The 16342-nt window shown below is 44.0% G+C and overlaps 1 protein-coding gene and 1 pseudogene across 4 annotated transcripts in view; both read left to right on the plus strand.

Moving 5' to 3' along the window:
• LOC110255361 (interferon-induced very large GTPase 1-like) overlaps positions 1-16342 on the plus strand; it is a 52102-nt gene that overhangs the window by 12457 nt on the left and 23303 nt on the right. For 2 of the 4 annotated variants that reach the window (XM_021062330.1, XM_021062327.1), the window contains exon 2: positions 5031-5087. The exons of the other annotated variants lie outside the window; for them this stretch is intronic. The gene's annotated coding sequence lies outside the window, so the exon portion shown is untranslated. The remainder of the gene's footprint in view (positions 1-5030; positions 5088-16342) is intronic. 4 annotated transcript variants of the gene reach the window in all.
• On the plus strand, positions 13349-14779 carry LOC110255362 (annotated as a pseudogene).

The raw sequence follows: 16342 nt of genomic DNA on the forward strand, positions 1-16342 counted from the left end.
CAGTGTTTCCTGTAAATTATCCATCTTTGCCTCCAGTATCTTGCATCATCTTCATCATCATCATCAGCAGCAGCAGCATCTTCATCTTCATCATCATCAGTCTAAAGGCTTTTTCCTGGAGGCTGAGAATCTCCTGATCACTTAGCTGGTTTTCTGGGTTTTTTTCTTTCTCCCTCATCTGAGTTATAGTTCTCTGTCTTTTCATTTTTATAGGTTTTTGGTGTGGTGGCTTTTTACAGATAATAGGGTTGTAGCCTCTCTTACTTCTGATGTCTGCCCCCGTGTGGCTGAAGTTGGTATAGGGGCTGCTCTAGGCCTCCTGATGGGAGGGACTGATATTTGCCCACTGGTAGGTGAAGCTGATTCCTATCCCTCTGCTTGGTTGGGCTTTGTCTCTGGGTGATATTAGAGACAGCTGTGTGCATGTGGGTTCTTTAGGTAGCCTGTTTACTGATGGGGAGGGCTGTGATCCTACCTGGATTGTTGTTTGACCTGGGACTTCTCAGCACTGATGGGTGGCACCAGATTTTCCCGAAATGGTCACCTCCAGAGAAACCCACACTGCTGAATATTCCCAAGAGCTTTGCCTCCAATGTCCTTCCCTCACAACAAGCCACATTCACCCATTTTCCCAGGAGGTCCTCCAAGAACTGCAGGCAGGTTTGACCCAGATTCCTACAGAGACTTTGCTTTGCCCTGGGACCCAGTGCACGTGAAAGTCTGTGTGCGCCTTTTAAGAATGGGGTCTCCGTTTCCCCAGCTCCTGTGGAGCTCCTGTACACAAGCCCCACTGGCCTTCAATGCCAGGTGCTCTGGGGGCTCTTTCTCCCAGTGCCAGATCCCCATACATGGGATTTTGATGTGGGGCTCAGAACTCTCACTCCTGTAGGTGAGTCTCTGTGAACCAGTTAGTTTCCAGTCTGTGGGGCTTCCCACCCAGGAGGTATGGAGTTGCTTATATTTCATAATCGCCCCTCCTACCTCTTGATGTGTCCTCCTCTTTATCTTCTGGAGTAGGATATCTTTTTGAACGCTTCCAGTCCATTTGGTTGAAGATTGCTCAGCATTTGGTTGTAAACTCTGTTTTTAGGAGAGAAGTTGAGCTCCAGTCCTTCTATTCCGCCATCTTAATCCCATCTCCCCTAGATTATTTTTCATTTCAGTTGTTGTGCTATTCATCTTGCTCTTTAAATCCTCTAGCTCCTTGTTAAACATTTATTTTAAGTTCTCAATCTGTCTCCATTCTTTTTCCAAGATCATGGATCATCTTTATTATCATCACTCTGAATTCTTTTTCGGGTAAATTGCCTACCTCCTCATCATTTAGTGTTTTGTGTATTTTTGTCTTGTTCTTTTGCCTGAAAGCTGCTTATTTTTTGTCTCACATTTCTGTTTATCATCCCCTTGAGAGTAATTACGTAGGTGGGCAGCAGGTGCCCAGTCCTGGAGTTCTCGGGGGTGGTAGTGGTTCACGTGTACCCAGAGCACGTGTTGGGAGCAGCAGTTCACACTTCTCCTGGAGCTGGGTGGCCACTAGGGATAAGATTGTGAGGCAGGTGGCAGTGGTTCACCATTTACGGGACTGCTTTTGTAGTTCACAGGGGTAGCAGCATCTCTTGCAGTCCCTCCTGCTAGCAGGTAGCTTTCAGGGCTATTTTCTGTGCCTTTCAATGTCAGCAGTTTCTCCTGCCGCCCCTCCCTTTGCTGCAAGACTCTAGGGACTGCTCTCTGTAGCTGTAAAGACAGGTACCGCTGTTCTGCCATCACTCCCTTGCTTGGCCACTCTAGGGATCTCTCTCTAAAGCCCCAAGGGTGGGGGGGCTTCTCCTTAATTGTTGCTAAAAGGCTCTCTCTGTAGTTGCATGATATGTGTTCCTGGTGGTCCCTCCCCCCACCTTGCTGCTGGTAGGAGTGCTCTCTGTAGCTGCTGTGGATCAGAACATGGGTTAACGGGCCTCACCTGGCTTCCTTGGTGTGGAACAAGTGCCACAGATGTGGCCTTTGCGGGACCACTGGTGGAGGCCCTGTATCTTGTGCTTTTCTCCAGTCAGGCAGCCCACAGCTCCAGCAAGGAGCAGGCACCAGTGGCCCTCTTGCAGGAATGGACACTGCCACCAGCAGCTCTTCTGGTGCTGATCAGGCACCTCTGGCACAAGCCTCTGCACAGCCTCAGGCTGGAGCCAGGACGCCTGTGTTTTCCCTGCTCAAGCAGATTACATGGGGGATGGGTGCCACCACCGCAGCTCTTGTGGCACAGGCTGGGCTCCACTAGTGAGGGAGCTATGGGCAGGAACCAGGACTTTTGTCATTCCCCCAGAGAGTTACTCCACCTGCTCCAAGGAGTCTGTAGCCCTTAGGGTGGGGCTGCTTCCCAGCTGTTGCTAGGCAGCCACTAGGGCCAAGTGGCTCCCCAAGCTGAAGCAGGCAGTGTCCTGCAGCTTGAGAAAGCACACGCAGGGAACAAGGCTGTAGTGCTGGATCCCACCTCTTCCTTCCAGCACCCCAAATGATGGTGTCTAGTCTCTAAGCCCAACTGGGCTGCCTCCACTTAGATGCGCTCCACTGTGGTCACCCTCTACTCTAGTCCCTCCAGGCTGTTTCCGCGTGGCCAGCCCTGGTCTTTTCCCACATGGCCAGCCCCAGCTTCCTCTTTGGGCCTGATCTCTAACACCAGAGTTTTAGTTGCCAGCACCTGCTGGCACTCGCCTATGGCTGCGTGCTGCCCACAACGCTGACCATTTGTGGAGGATTGTCTCCTTTTTAATTGCTGTACACTGTTGTCTAGAGTTCCTCCTCTGTTTCTCACTGATCTCCTCACTGGTGGGGGAATTTCCTGGGGTGCAGGAGCTATTCCTCTTTCCAGCTCCCTCCTGGAAGAGCAGGCCTCAGTTCCTTCCATTCTTTTTCAATTGTTTTTCTTCTTTCATTCTACCTGGTTTTGTAAAAGTTTTTTTGCTCTGTCATAATCCTGAGATCCTTTGTCAGTTTTTGGCACATTTTCTGTGCAAATAGTTCCATGTGTAGTTGCATTCTCAGTGTGTCTGTGGGAATAGGTGAGCCTCATGTCCTGCTACTCTGCCATCTTAGACCTCTCCCCATCACTTCACAGAGAGACCAAAGGGTATAATAAGCACTGAACAGAAACCATTACCAAAATCTTTCAGCACTGCAAAGCATGGGCAAATAATCTTACCACCCACACACAAGTCCTTCTCTGTAGGCAATAGTAAAGTTGACAAAAACTAAGGAACATTTTTTTGCTTCTCATCCTTCTTCCTACCACCTTCTCTACTTTTTCATTTACACAACCCCAGCATCAGCTCTGAGGCACACAAAGCTACAAAGAACAGCTTGTTGACTTTGGAAACTATCAGAACAAGCACCTTATACACAGTGCTCAGATATACACACTATTTTATACGTATTTTTCTAGAGAATAAGTCAGAGAAAAGACAAAACATGATCTTGAACATGGATGTAATTGTGTGACTGTTAATAGATCCTTGCTGGAACTGACAAAGTGGACTTTTTTTTTTTTTTTTTGGAGCCGCGTGTGTGGTATATGCAAGTTCCCAGGCTAGGGGTTGAATCCAAGCTGCAGCTCACAGCCTAAGCCACAGCCACAGCAATGCCAGATCCCAGCCTCTGCAACCTACACCACAGTTCATGGCAGATCCCTGAACCCACTGAGCAGGGCCAGGGACTGAACCCGCATCCTCATGGATATTGGACAGGTTCTTAACCCACTGAGCCACAACGGGAACTCCACAAAGTTGACTTTCTATGTGACTTCAAAGTATTTCTTCCCAGACACTCTAGTTGGGAGTAGGAAGGAGGGATTCTGATATACTCCTTAAGTGTAAAGATGACTTCTTCCTGAGGAAAACACTAGTATGTTCTGGACCTACCTACACCTAATAAAGGGCTTTGCATTATTCTTCACAGAAATCATCTTATTAGGCTCTGTAAACACCAGGGACTAGATCTTTAGCATAGACTAAATATATACAATGATTTCCATATTATAATTTCCTTAATCAAAAGTCTTTTTAAAGGGGAGGGAGTTCCCATTGTGGCTTAGCAGGTTACGAACCCAACTACCATCCATGAGGATACAGGTTCAATCCCTGGCCTCACTCAGTGGGTTAAGGCTCCAGCGTTGCCATGAGCTGTGGTGCAGGTCACAGACACAGCTTGGATCGTGCCATGAGCTGTGGTGCAGGTCACAGACATGGCTTGGATCGTGCATTGCTGTGGCTCTGGTGTAGCTCCGATTTGACCCCTAGCCTGGGAACTTCCATATGCCATGGGTGTGGCCCTCAAAAAAAAAGAAAGAAACTTACTGGTAGCATTCTGCTTGGTGATCAAAGTTTGGTTCCATTAGGGTATAAATCAACATTCCCAAATCACTGGTAGATCATCCCCTAATGTGCAGACCAATCAACAGTCTGCCAGCGCCCGGCAGGGAAGGTCGTCCTACAGAATATCTTCTGACACATTCAACTCCTGCACAACACCCAGCAGAGCTTACTCATGCAGACTCAAGAGTGAGAGGAGCCTGACAGTGAAACAGGACACATACTGACTCTCCATCTTCCAGTGCCAGATCTGAACCAGAGAATCTGGTGGACACAATCACTCTTGAGAGCCTGCCTCCTCCCTGTGTGCCTTTGTCTGTGCCATTGAATTGACAGCTATGAGAATTCTAGGTCAGTCGGCTGAGTCCTAGGTCTTGGGAAGAAAAAGCAGCTGCAGCTTCTATCCTACCTTTTTGATTCCTCTCTAACCGATCTGGGGAAATGGCTATGAGATTTCAAAGGCTTAAGATGCCTTCTTGGGTCACAATCTCTCAAATGTCCTAGAGGAGAGCATCTCCCCATTCTGAGACAAGAAAATAACAGGACTTGCTAAGATTAGCAGAAAAGAGACACAGCATCTCCCTTAACTTTCAGGCCATACCAAAATGATAAAAGTTATTGTCTATGTTGCAGCAATTTCCATGGCTAATATTTCCTATTATCTCATGGCAGAAGCACCAGAAGATGGGAAACTAACTCCAAAAGTCAGCGGCCCTGACAGCCACTATGGTATGTGGTTTCAAGTTAAAGCTGGGGGAGAAGGGAGGGGGAGGAGCATGGACTTCATTTAGGCCTTTCTGGCTTAATCATTGCTTTCATTCCACAAGATAAGCTTTTCAATTTTTACAGTAGCTTGACATAATTGTCATAAAAATCCTATATGTGTGCTCCCTGGAGTGGCTGAGCTGCCATTCTAATTTCACTCTTCAGGATCTCCTGGAGACTGGAGAATGCTCCTCTATCTTGAGATCTTCTCTTTTTCCTACAATTCCCTTCTCAGCCCTACAGGATCCTCTGGTCCTCTGGCCTCATTTATCCAATTCGAGCAGCCCTTGTCATTTCATAATGTTGCTGGTTTTTCTTTCCTGCTACACTTGCCAGTTATCTGGTTACTTTTGATCCTAGGATAATCTCAGCCAGAAAGCATCTCGAAAATTTGCCTTTATCACTTGGAAGAGGTGTAAGCACCAAATGAATTCCATGTACAGAATAACCCAGCTACAGTTCCAGAGCCATTTAAACCCCAAGTCCATCCTGCCAACTAAACATCAGATTAGGAATGATAAAAGATGTGTTGAAGGTTATATGTATCTCCAGATAACAACCATCCTACTTGTTTCAATGGGATACACACCTTAGGGCTATGCTTCTCTCTTCATTCTCTTAATCCTTTCTGCACACCACCTCTTTGCACTGAAAAATTCCCTGGAGCCTAATCTGTATACATATTCCTTCTAAGTTCTCTGGTTTAGCTCTTCAAGTTCCCGAAAACAGCTCCTCTCTCCGATTTTCCGAAACTCTGAGGCACGCTGTTGTCACCAGGAGAATCAGATTCCCCCTTGGTTTGGTGTGGCGACCTCCTCCCCCTCAGTGAATCCCAGGTCCCCTAGGCACTGAGATAATGGTTCTAACAGGGGCTTCAGGAAAATTAAAAGACAGGAGGAGTTAACATTTACTGAACCCTTAGTGTAGGTCAGACACTGGCCTGAGCACTCTATATATTTTGTCACTTGGCACACAGATGAGAATAGCTCCATGATGCCCTCCACTTGCTTCTAGCCAAGAGATTATGGCAAAGTTGACAGAATTTTTTAGATGCAATAAGGTCCCACATCAGGCGATTTTGTGTTAACCAGAGGATTACCCTGAGTGGCTTGATTTTATCAGGTGAAAGCCTTTAAAGGAGGATTGGAACTCTCTTTAGGTCAGGTAATTTTCCCTCCTGTTGGTTTGAAAAGTATGCTGCCATTCTGAGAGAGGCCTATGGAGACGGCCACATGGCAAGAAACTGTGTAGTCTTTAAGAGCTAAGAGTAGCCCCAATGAGAGTCAGCAAGAAAATGGGACCTTGACTCTATAACCACCAGGAAATAAATTCTGCCAACATGTATAGGCTTAAAAGCAGCTTTTCTCCAGCTGAAATTCTAGATGAGAATACAGTTCAGTCAACACCTAGGTTGTTGCCTTGTGATACCTTGGGCAGAGGACCCAGCTAAGTCATGACTCCAGAAACTGTGATAGAACATGCATGTTGTTTTAAGATACTAAATTTGTGGTGATCTATTGTAAACAATTAAAAATAACACAGATTTTAGTAGCTAGAAGTGGTATTGTAAGCCGATAGAGTAGGGGGGTCCCTGGAGAAAGAGAACAGGCGTGGCTTTCTTGACAGAAGAGAAGCCATTTTTGGCCTAAGCCATTTTGTGATCTAAGCCTGACCACAATGCCTGCCCTTGGATGGTGTCAGTAATTAATGGTCTTAAGAGAACAAAAGAATGCAGAAATGAACGGCTGTTATCCGGCAAGAAAAATAACAATAGCAAATTAGCAAAACTCCCAGTTCTCTTTCAACAGTAAAAGTTAGCCTCAAGAGTTTAATCACTAGATCAGCTGGAACCTGAAGGATGATAACGCTGATCTTTTCTGACTCTCAGGACTTCAATCATCTAAAGCTTGGACTCTATCAGCCTCCCAATCCCCTTTATGAATATCCATGTACCCTTAGCTTAAAACTTCTCCAATTTTGCCATTCAGGGAGACACTGCTTTGGGAAAGATCCCCAGTATTCTCCTTACTTGCTGGAAGTAATAAACCCTTCCTTCTCCCATACTTTGGCTTGGTTGTCTCATGTGGCTCAAAGCCAATCAAGAGGTGAACCTGGTTTTTAGATTATACTACCTAAAAGCAAGGAACAGCTTTGGAATCATACAAGTGAGCAGAGGCCGGGACAATTAAATCCTCTGACTTGATTTCTCATAGACGGTTTCTGTTAATTTTTCTATACATGGGCCCTCTTTCTTGTTTCTTCATATGCTTTTAGATTTTTCTGTGGAAAATGGACACTAAATATTATAAGGTGGTAACTCTGGGAATCATATTCTTCATGATCAGAGATTGTTTTCATCGGTTTCTCTGAGTTTTACTTCTTCAGTGGTTTCCCACTTTTTTCTACAAGGACTGTATTTGTGGTGTGTCGTCTATGAGGTGCCCTCCTTTAGCTTAGGTGCAGGTCATGAGTTTATGATAGAGATTTTCCTAAATACATGGAGGAAAAAAATCTTCACATACTGGTTCACTCTTTAACATTCTTTCAATGCCTAGACAAGCCCTTTAGGACTCTGCATTACCCTTTCTGTCTACCCTGAGCCTAAGAATTAGTTAGAAATAAAAGCTTTGGTCTGTCTGGGATTTTCGGAGCATATATTCTACCCAGACTTTGCACATGACTTTCTAAATTGCCATATAGAGGGAGTTATCTAATGTTCTACTTCCACACATAATCTCTCTCCCCAGTCTTTCCTCCTAAATTTGCAGCATGTCTATTATTTGTCTGAACCTTAGTATCTTCCCCCAGACAGCAGGGATTATTCATTCGCCTTTCTTGTTAGCAAGAAATGTGCCCTCCGCTTGGCTGCTTTTCTGCCTAAAGAAGCTCTGTGCTGGGGCAGGGAGCGGAGGGGCTGCCTTTTATCAGTCCTTTGGTTAGTCCCCAGAGAGCTCAAAACACACAAACACAATTCTTTGAGAACAAGGTCAGCTCTCCTTTTGGAAGCAGGGACCACGGTCTCACACTGAAGATATGCACTGATATCTTCAAGACCTTGGTCAAGCAGGGGAGGAGGTGGCCCAAAGGCAAGTAAAAATGATACAACATTCCCCTACCATTCTTTTTTTTTTTTTTTTTTTTGGCTTTTTAGAGCTGCACCCGCAGCATGTGGAGGTTCCCAAGCTAGGGGTCCAATTGGGGAGCTACAGCTGCCGGCCACGCCACAGCCACAGCAACAGAGGATCTGAGCCGCGTCTGTGACCTACACAGTTCACGCCACAGTTCACAACAATGGTGGATCCCTGACCCACTGAGCGAGGCCAGGGATCAAACCCTCTACGTCATAGTTACTAGTCAGGCTCATTAACCACTGGGCCATGACGGGAACTCCAACTTTTAAGTTTAATAAGGTTTCATTAGTTTAGGAGACAAATTTTTAAAATGCTATTATCATGTAAAAGACTGTTCTATGTTTTCCTCTAGGAGTTTTATGGTTTCTGGACTTGCATTTAGATCTTTAATCCTTTTGAGCCTAATTTTCTACATGGTGTGAGTAAAATTTCCAGTTCATTATTTTACATGTAGCTTTCCAGTTCTCCCAGCACCACTTACTGAAGAGATTGTCTTTGCTCCACTGTATATTCTTCCCCCTCTGTTAAAGATTAATTGACCAAAAGCGTGTGGGTTTATTTTCGAGCTCTCTGTTCTTTTCCACAGAGCTATGTGTCTGCTTTTGTACCAGTACTACACACTTTGATTACTGTAGCTCTGTAGTATGTATAGTCTGAAGTCAGGGACTCTGATTCCTTCAGCTCTATTCTTTGTGCTCAAGACTGTTGTAGCTATTCAAGTTTTTTTTTGTGTAAATATAAAGTATATGATGTGATTATTTGATATATTTATATATTACAATATGATTACCAGGGTAGATAGTAAAACATCTATCATATCACAATGTTATATTTCATTACTGTAATCGAAACCATTTTGATCTAGTCTCTTGGCAACACTGAAGTTTATATACAGTATTGTTGTTGACAATATCATAAGCATTAGATATCCAGAATTTATTTATCTGCTGACTGTAAGTGTGAACCCTTAAAAACATCTCCACAATTCCCACACTCGCCAACCCCCGGTAACCATCATGCTACTCTAAATTTTTACAAGTTTGGCTTTATTGGGTTCTACATATAAGTGACATTGCATAGTAAGAGTCTTTCTCTGCCGACGTCTCCCTTAGTGCAATGCCCTCATCCATATCATAACAAATGGCAGGATTTCATTCTTTCTCATGGAGACTATATATCTCTTCACTATCCATTTGGCACTTGACTGACACTTAGGCTATTTCTACATCTTGGCTGTTGTGAGTAATGCCGTCATAAACATGGAAGTGCATGTATCTCTTCAAAATCCTATTTTCAGGAGAAGGATCAAGATGGCGGAGGAGTAAGAGGTCACACTCACCTTCTCCCACAAACACACACAAAAAAAAACCTCAACTACATGTAGAACAATTCACACAGAACAACTGCTGCAGGCTGGCAGAAGAACATACACCTCCAAAAAGGGCACGAAACCCTCTACATAACTGAGTAAAATAAAAGAAAAAAGAGAGAGAGAGAAAAGGAATCAGGAAGGGACTGGCACTCCTGAGAGGAAGCTGTTAAAGAGAAAAGGAACCCACACCCTGAGAAGCCACCTTATTGATGGGGAGATAAGCCGAGACAGAGGGACCTCAAAGTCACCAGGAAAAGCACAGCAGCTGGGCTTAGGAGGCCAAAACAGGTGAGAGCCGCACAGATCATCTGTACTACTACCCTACACGCCACAGCCTGAGACACTCGGGCAGGGGCTGGGCACTGAGACTCCGGCTCCAGAGGTCAGTTCCAGGGAGAGGACTAGGGCTGGCTATGTGGAGACAGCCTGAGGGCCTAGAGAGCAGTGCGCCATAGGATGGGGAGCGGAACGCCACAGCCGAGGAAACCTGGGAGGAGGTCTGGGCCCACAGGAGAAGCAAGGTGCCATTGTTGGGGATGGCGAGAGGAGGAGGGGCAGACCACCCCGGGAATCTCTTTCCCTGCACACATGTGGACTCTCAGAGAGCAGGGCACCACTGGTGCAGGCTACAGGTGGCGAGAGGCCACTACTCAGGCTACAGGAGACTGGCTGCCTCTTGGGCAAGCTATGGGTGGCCAGGCACCTCTTGTTTGAGCCAAGGGCAGCAGGGGGCTAAGCTGGACACGGCACCTCTTGCATATTCTACAGGTGGCAGGGACAAACCACAGCAGTCATCTCAGACACCAGAGGAGGGTGTGGCCTCCCGCCTCCAGGGATCTATGAACAGGCTCCATCTGCACCCCAGTCACCTCAGAGGTCGGCAAAAATGAGGGCACTGCAACTGAGCACCATCCATTGTTGCTCTCACACCCCTGGGAACACACCCGCCCTGCTGCTGCCACTGACAAATGCTCTGAGCAGTGCCCACACATACCTGATCACTGTCACTTCCCAGGACCCTGCAACTAGGAGGAACCTGTGCAACACCTCCTGCATGGGCTAAGTGGGATGGGGTGTTTCTTGTGTGGTCTGCAGGTGGCAGGGGCAAACCACTGCAATTATCTCCAAGTCCAGAGGTGGGTGTGGCCCACCACCACCAGGGGTCCATGAACAGGCACCACTTAAGTCCCCAGTCACCTCAGAGGGCACCACAGAGAAGAGCATTGTGGTCAAACACCACCCATTGTTGCCCTCACTCCCCTGGGAACTCACACACGCTGCTGCTGCCACTGCTAAATGCTCCAGGCACCACCTAAATCTGTCTGAGGCTCATTACCACTTCCCAGGGCCCTGCAACTAGGAGTAGCCTGCATCACCTTCCTGCAGGTCCTTGCTACTGTCAAGAGCCCAGCAACAAGGCACTGACTACTACCATGCCAATTGCCTCCTTCTCCTTGGAAACACGCTCAGCACCCTATAAAGGGGATAACAGCCTGCTCACACCGAGGAAAGAGATGGCAAATATCCAAACTCTCATGCCAAAAATAAATAGTAACCCCCCCCCACAAAATACAAAAGAGATCTCCTGCATAGAAACATCCCTCCAAGACTACAAAGTTGGTTTCCATAAACTCACAGAAAACAAAAAATATAAGCAAAGTGAAGAAGTTCAGGAACCATTCCCAGTTAAAGGAACAGGACAATTCACCTGAAGCAGCCAACAATGAAACAGATTTCTGCAGTCTAACAGACACTGAGTTCAAAAAGGAGATAGTGGAGTTCCCGTTGTGGCTCAGTGGTTAACGAATCCAACTAGGAACCATGAGGTTGCAGATTCAATCCCTGGCCTTGCTCAGTGGGTTAAGGATCCAGCGTTGCCATGAGCTGTGGTATAGGTCGCAGACATGGCTCAGATCCCGCGTTGCTGTGGCTCTGGCATGGGCCAGCAGCTACAGTTCTGATTCGACCCCTAGCCTGGTAACCTCCACATGCCGCGGGAGCGGCCCCAGAAATGGCAAAAAGCCAAAAAAAAAAAGGAGATAGTGAAAATACTGAGGGAATTAAGGGTGAATATTAAGGAATTAAGAGCAGATATAAATAGTAATGCAGATTACTTTAGAAAGGAACTAGAAAATATAAGGAGGAGCCAAGAAAAATTAGAAAATTCATTTGCAGAGATGCAAACTGAATTAGAGGCACCAAAGAGCAGAATGAATAATGCAGAGGAACAAATCAGTGACTTGGAAGATAGAATAATGGAAATCACCCAATCAGGACAGCGGACAGAAAACCAAATGAAAAAAAAACATGAAAACATGAAAAGCAATATAGGAGATCTATGGGATAACAGAAAGCAGGCCAATCTATGCATAATAGGGATTCCAGAAGGAGAAGAAAAAGAAAAGGGAATTGAAAATATATTTCAATATATAGGAAATTATGTCTGAAAACTTTCCAAATCTAAAGGAAAACAGATATCAAGATACAGAAAGCACAGAAGGCCCCAAGTTGAACACAAACAGGCCCACACCAAGACATATTATAATGAAAATGGCAAAAGTTAAAGAAAGGATTCTAAAGGCAGCAAAAGAAAAACAGAGCGTCAATTATAAGGGAACCCTCCTGAAGGCTATCAGCTGATTTCTCTACAGAAACACTACAGGCCAGAAGAGAATGGCAAGATATATTCAAACGTCTAAAAGGGAAAAATCTGCAGCCTAGAATACTCTACTCAGCAAGAATATCATTTAAAATAGAAGAAGAAATAAAGAATTTCTCCAACAAACAAAAACTGAAAGAGTACTGCAGTACTAAAACCATTCTAAAATAAATACTGAAAGGGCTTCTCCAAATTAAAAAAAAAGAATAGGATGGAGGAAATCACAATTGTAAAGCAATCACTTAAGCCAGTATTCAGACCTAAAAGGAAAAAAAAAAAGAACCTATTGTAAAAGTGATGATAAACACAAGGAACATCAAAAGGAGCAACGTGAAGATGTGAAAAAAAAAAAAAAGGACTTCAAAATCATAAAGTGTGGGGAAGGAAAGTAAGAAAATCTAGATTCTCTTTTTTAGAATATGTTTGAGTCTCTATGACTATCAGGCTAAAGCAAAAAGACATAGGAAGGGGTTAACATACTTGAAAAACAGGGCAACCACAAATCATAAACCAAACATTACATTCACAAAAAACTAAAAGGAAAAGGACACAAGCATAAGATAAAAGGAAATCATCCAACCAGAAAAAGAAAGGAACAAAGGAGAAACAGAATCAACTGGAAAACAACGTTTAAAATGGCAATAAATACGTATTTATCAATAATTACCTTAAATGTCAATGGACTGAAGGCTCCAATCAAAAGACATTGAGTGGCAGATTGGATGAAAAATCAAGAGCCTACAATATGCTATCTACAAGAGACTCATCTTAGGGCAAAGGACACATAAATTGAAATGAGGGTTAAAAATTTTTTTTTAATTTAAACAAATTTTTTTAATTTTAAAAAATAAAATAAAAACTAAAAAATTAATAAAAATAAAAAGTAAAAAATAAAATATATTAAAAATTAAATTTTTAAAATTAAAAAAAAAAAGTAAGGGGATGGGAAAATATATTTCATGCCAATGGACAAGACAGGAAGGCAGGAGTTGCAATACTCACATCAGACAAAATAAACTTTAAAACAAAGGCCATAAAAAAAGACAAAGAAGGACACTATTTAATGATAAAAGGATCCATTCAAGAAAACGATATTATAATCATCAATATGTATGACCCTAATATAGGAGCAACCAAATACATACAACAAATACTAACAAACATAAAAGGAGAAATTGATGGGACTACAATAACAGTAGGAAACTTTAACACCCTCCTCACGTCAACAGACAGATCCTCTAGACAGAAAATCAATAAAGCAACAGAGATCCTAAATGACACAATAGAAAAGTTAGACTTCATTGACATTTTAAGGACATTATATCCAAAAAAAATCAGAATATACACTATTTTCAAGTGCACATGGAACATTCTCAAGGATGGGCCACATACTGGGGCACAAAAATAACCTCAACAAATTTAAGAGTACAGAAATTATTTCAAAGATCCCCACCACCCTGGGGTGGTGTGGGCAGAGGGGGTCCCTCCTGCCTCAGGGCTGGGTGACCCGTGCTTGGGTGTGCTCATGCTGGATCCTGGCGTTTCTCCCCACAGTAGCCACAGTGCCCTCCAGGGAGCTGCAATGGAGAGGTCACAATCCAAACCATGCGTGGAGCCACCTCTGAGTCAGGAGACATTTTCAGACTTATGGAAACTACTTCCTGAAAACAACCTTCTGTCCTCTGAGCTCTCCCTGGCAGCAGTGAATGCTCTGCTGCTGTCCTCAGTCACAAACTGGCTGCATGAAAATCCAGATGAAGCCTCCAGAATGCCAGTGCCTCTTGCAGCAACAGCCCCCACCTCCTGGCCCGTCATCCTTTGTCCCTTCCCGGAAGACCTACCTGGCAGCTGTGATTTCTGTCTAGGGTTCCTGCATTCTGGAACAGCCAAGTCTATAACATGCATGCATTCCCCTGTCCTCAATAAGCTGGCCAAGACCTCCCCAGTGCAGCTGTGGGTCAGCTTGCCAACCCCGCCCAGCACCCATGTCCACGCCATGGCCATCTATAAGAAGTCAGAGTACATGACGGAGGCATAGAGGTGCTGTCCCCACCATGAGCACAGCTCTGACTATAGCGATGGTCTGGCCCCTCCCCAGCATCCTATCCAGGTGGAAGGGTACCACCCTAAGTGGGTATAGAAGGAACATACCTTAAAATAATAAAAGCCATTTATGACAAACCCATAGCAAATATAATACTCAATGGAGAAAAGCTGAAACCCTTCCTGCTAAGACAAGGAATCCCACTCTCACCACTCTTATTCAACATACTGTTGGAAGTCCTAGCCACAGCAATCAGACAAACGAAAGAAATAAAAGATATCCAAAATGGAAGACAAGAGGTAAAATTTTCACTCTATGTATGTGACATGATATGTATACAGAAAACCCTAAGAACGCCACACAAAAACTACTAGAACTGATCAACGAATTCAGCACAGTAGCAGGATACAAGATTAACATTCAGATATCAGTTGCATTTCTGTAAACCAACCATGAAATATTAGAAAAGGAATATAAAAATACAATACCTTTTCAGGAGTTCCCGCCGTGGTGCAGTGGTTAACGAATCCGACTAGGAACCATGAGGTTGCGGGTTCGGTCCCTGCCCTTGCTCAGTGGGTTAACGATCCGGCGTTGCCGTGAGCTATGGTGTAGGTTGCAGATGCGGCTCGGATCCCGCGTTGCTGTGGCTCTGGCATAGGCCGGTGGCTACAGCTCCGATTCAACCCCTAGCCTGGGAACCTCCATATGCTGCAGGAGCGGCCCAAGAAATAGCAACAACAACAAAAAGACAAAAGACAAAAGACCAAAAAAAAAAAAAAAAACAAAAAAAAAAAAAAAAAAAAAACACCTTTTCAAATCACACCCCCAAAAATTAAATACCTGGGAATAAACCTGACCAAGGAGGTGAAAGACTTATATGCTGAGAAGTATAAAATATTAATCAAGGAAATTAAAGAGGATTCAAAGAAATGGAAAGATATTCCATGCTCCTGGGTTGGAAGAAATAACATCATAAAAATGTCCATACTAACCAAAGAAATCTACAGATTTAGTGCTATTCCTATCAAATGACATTTTTCACAGAACTAGAACCAACAAACCAAAAATTTATATGGAACCATAAGAGAACAAGAATTGCCAAAGCAATTCTGAGGAACAAAAACCAAGCAGGCAGCAGAATTCTCCCAGACTTCAGACAATATGACAAAGCCACAGTCATCAAGACAGTGTGGTACTGGTACCAAAACAGACAGACAGACAAATGGAACAGAAGAGAGAACCCAGAAATAAACCCAGACACCTACAGTCAATTAATCTTCAACAAAGGAGGCAAGAACATAAAATGGGAAAAAAACAGTCTCTCCAGCAAGTGGTACTGGGAAAACTGGACAACCACGTGTAAATCAGTGAACTGGAATACACCCTCATCACACTGTGCACAAAATAAACTCAAAATGGCTTAAAGACTTAAACATAAGACAAGACACCATAAAATTCCTAGAAGAGAACATAGGCAAAACATTCTCTGACATCAACTGTACAAATGTTTTCTTCAGTCAGTCTCCCAAGGCAATATTAATAAAAACAAAAATAAACCACTGGGACCTAATAAAACTTACAAGCTTACACAACAAAGGAAACCACTAAAAAAAAAGACAACCAACCTATGGAATGGGAGAAAATAATTTCAAACAATGCAACTGACAATGCCTCAACTTCTAAAGTATACAAACAACTTGTACAACTCAACAGCAAAAAAACTAACAATCCAATGGAAGAATGCACAGAAGACCTAAATAGACATTTCTTCAAAGATATACAAATGGCCAACAAGCACATGAAAAAATGCTCAACATCACTGATTATTAGAGAAATGCAAATCAAAACTACTATGAGGTACCACCTCATATCAGTCAGAATGGCCATTATTAACAGGTCCACAAGTAACAAATGCTGGAGAGGGTGTGGAGAAAAGGGAACCCTTCTACACTGTTGGTGGGAATGTAAATTGGTCCAACCACTGTGGAAAAAAGTATTGGGGTTCCTCAG

The sequence above is a fragment of the Sus scrofa genome, chromosome 9 (assembly GCF_000003025.6).
Source record: "Sus scrofa isolate TJ Tabasco breed Duroc chromosome 9, Sscrofa11.1, whole genome shotgun sequence".
In the NCBI taxonomy this organism is placed as follows: domain Eukaryota; kingdom Metazoa; phylum Chordata; class Mammalia; order Artiodactyla; family Suidae; genus Sus; species Sus scrofa.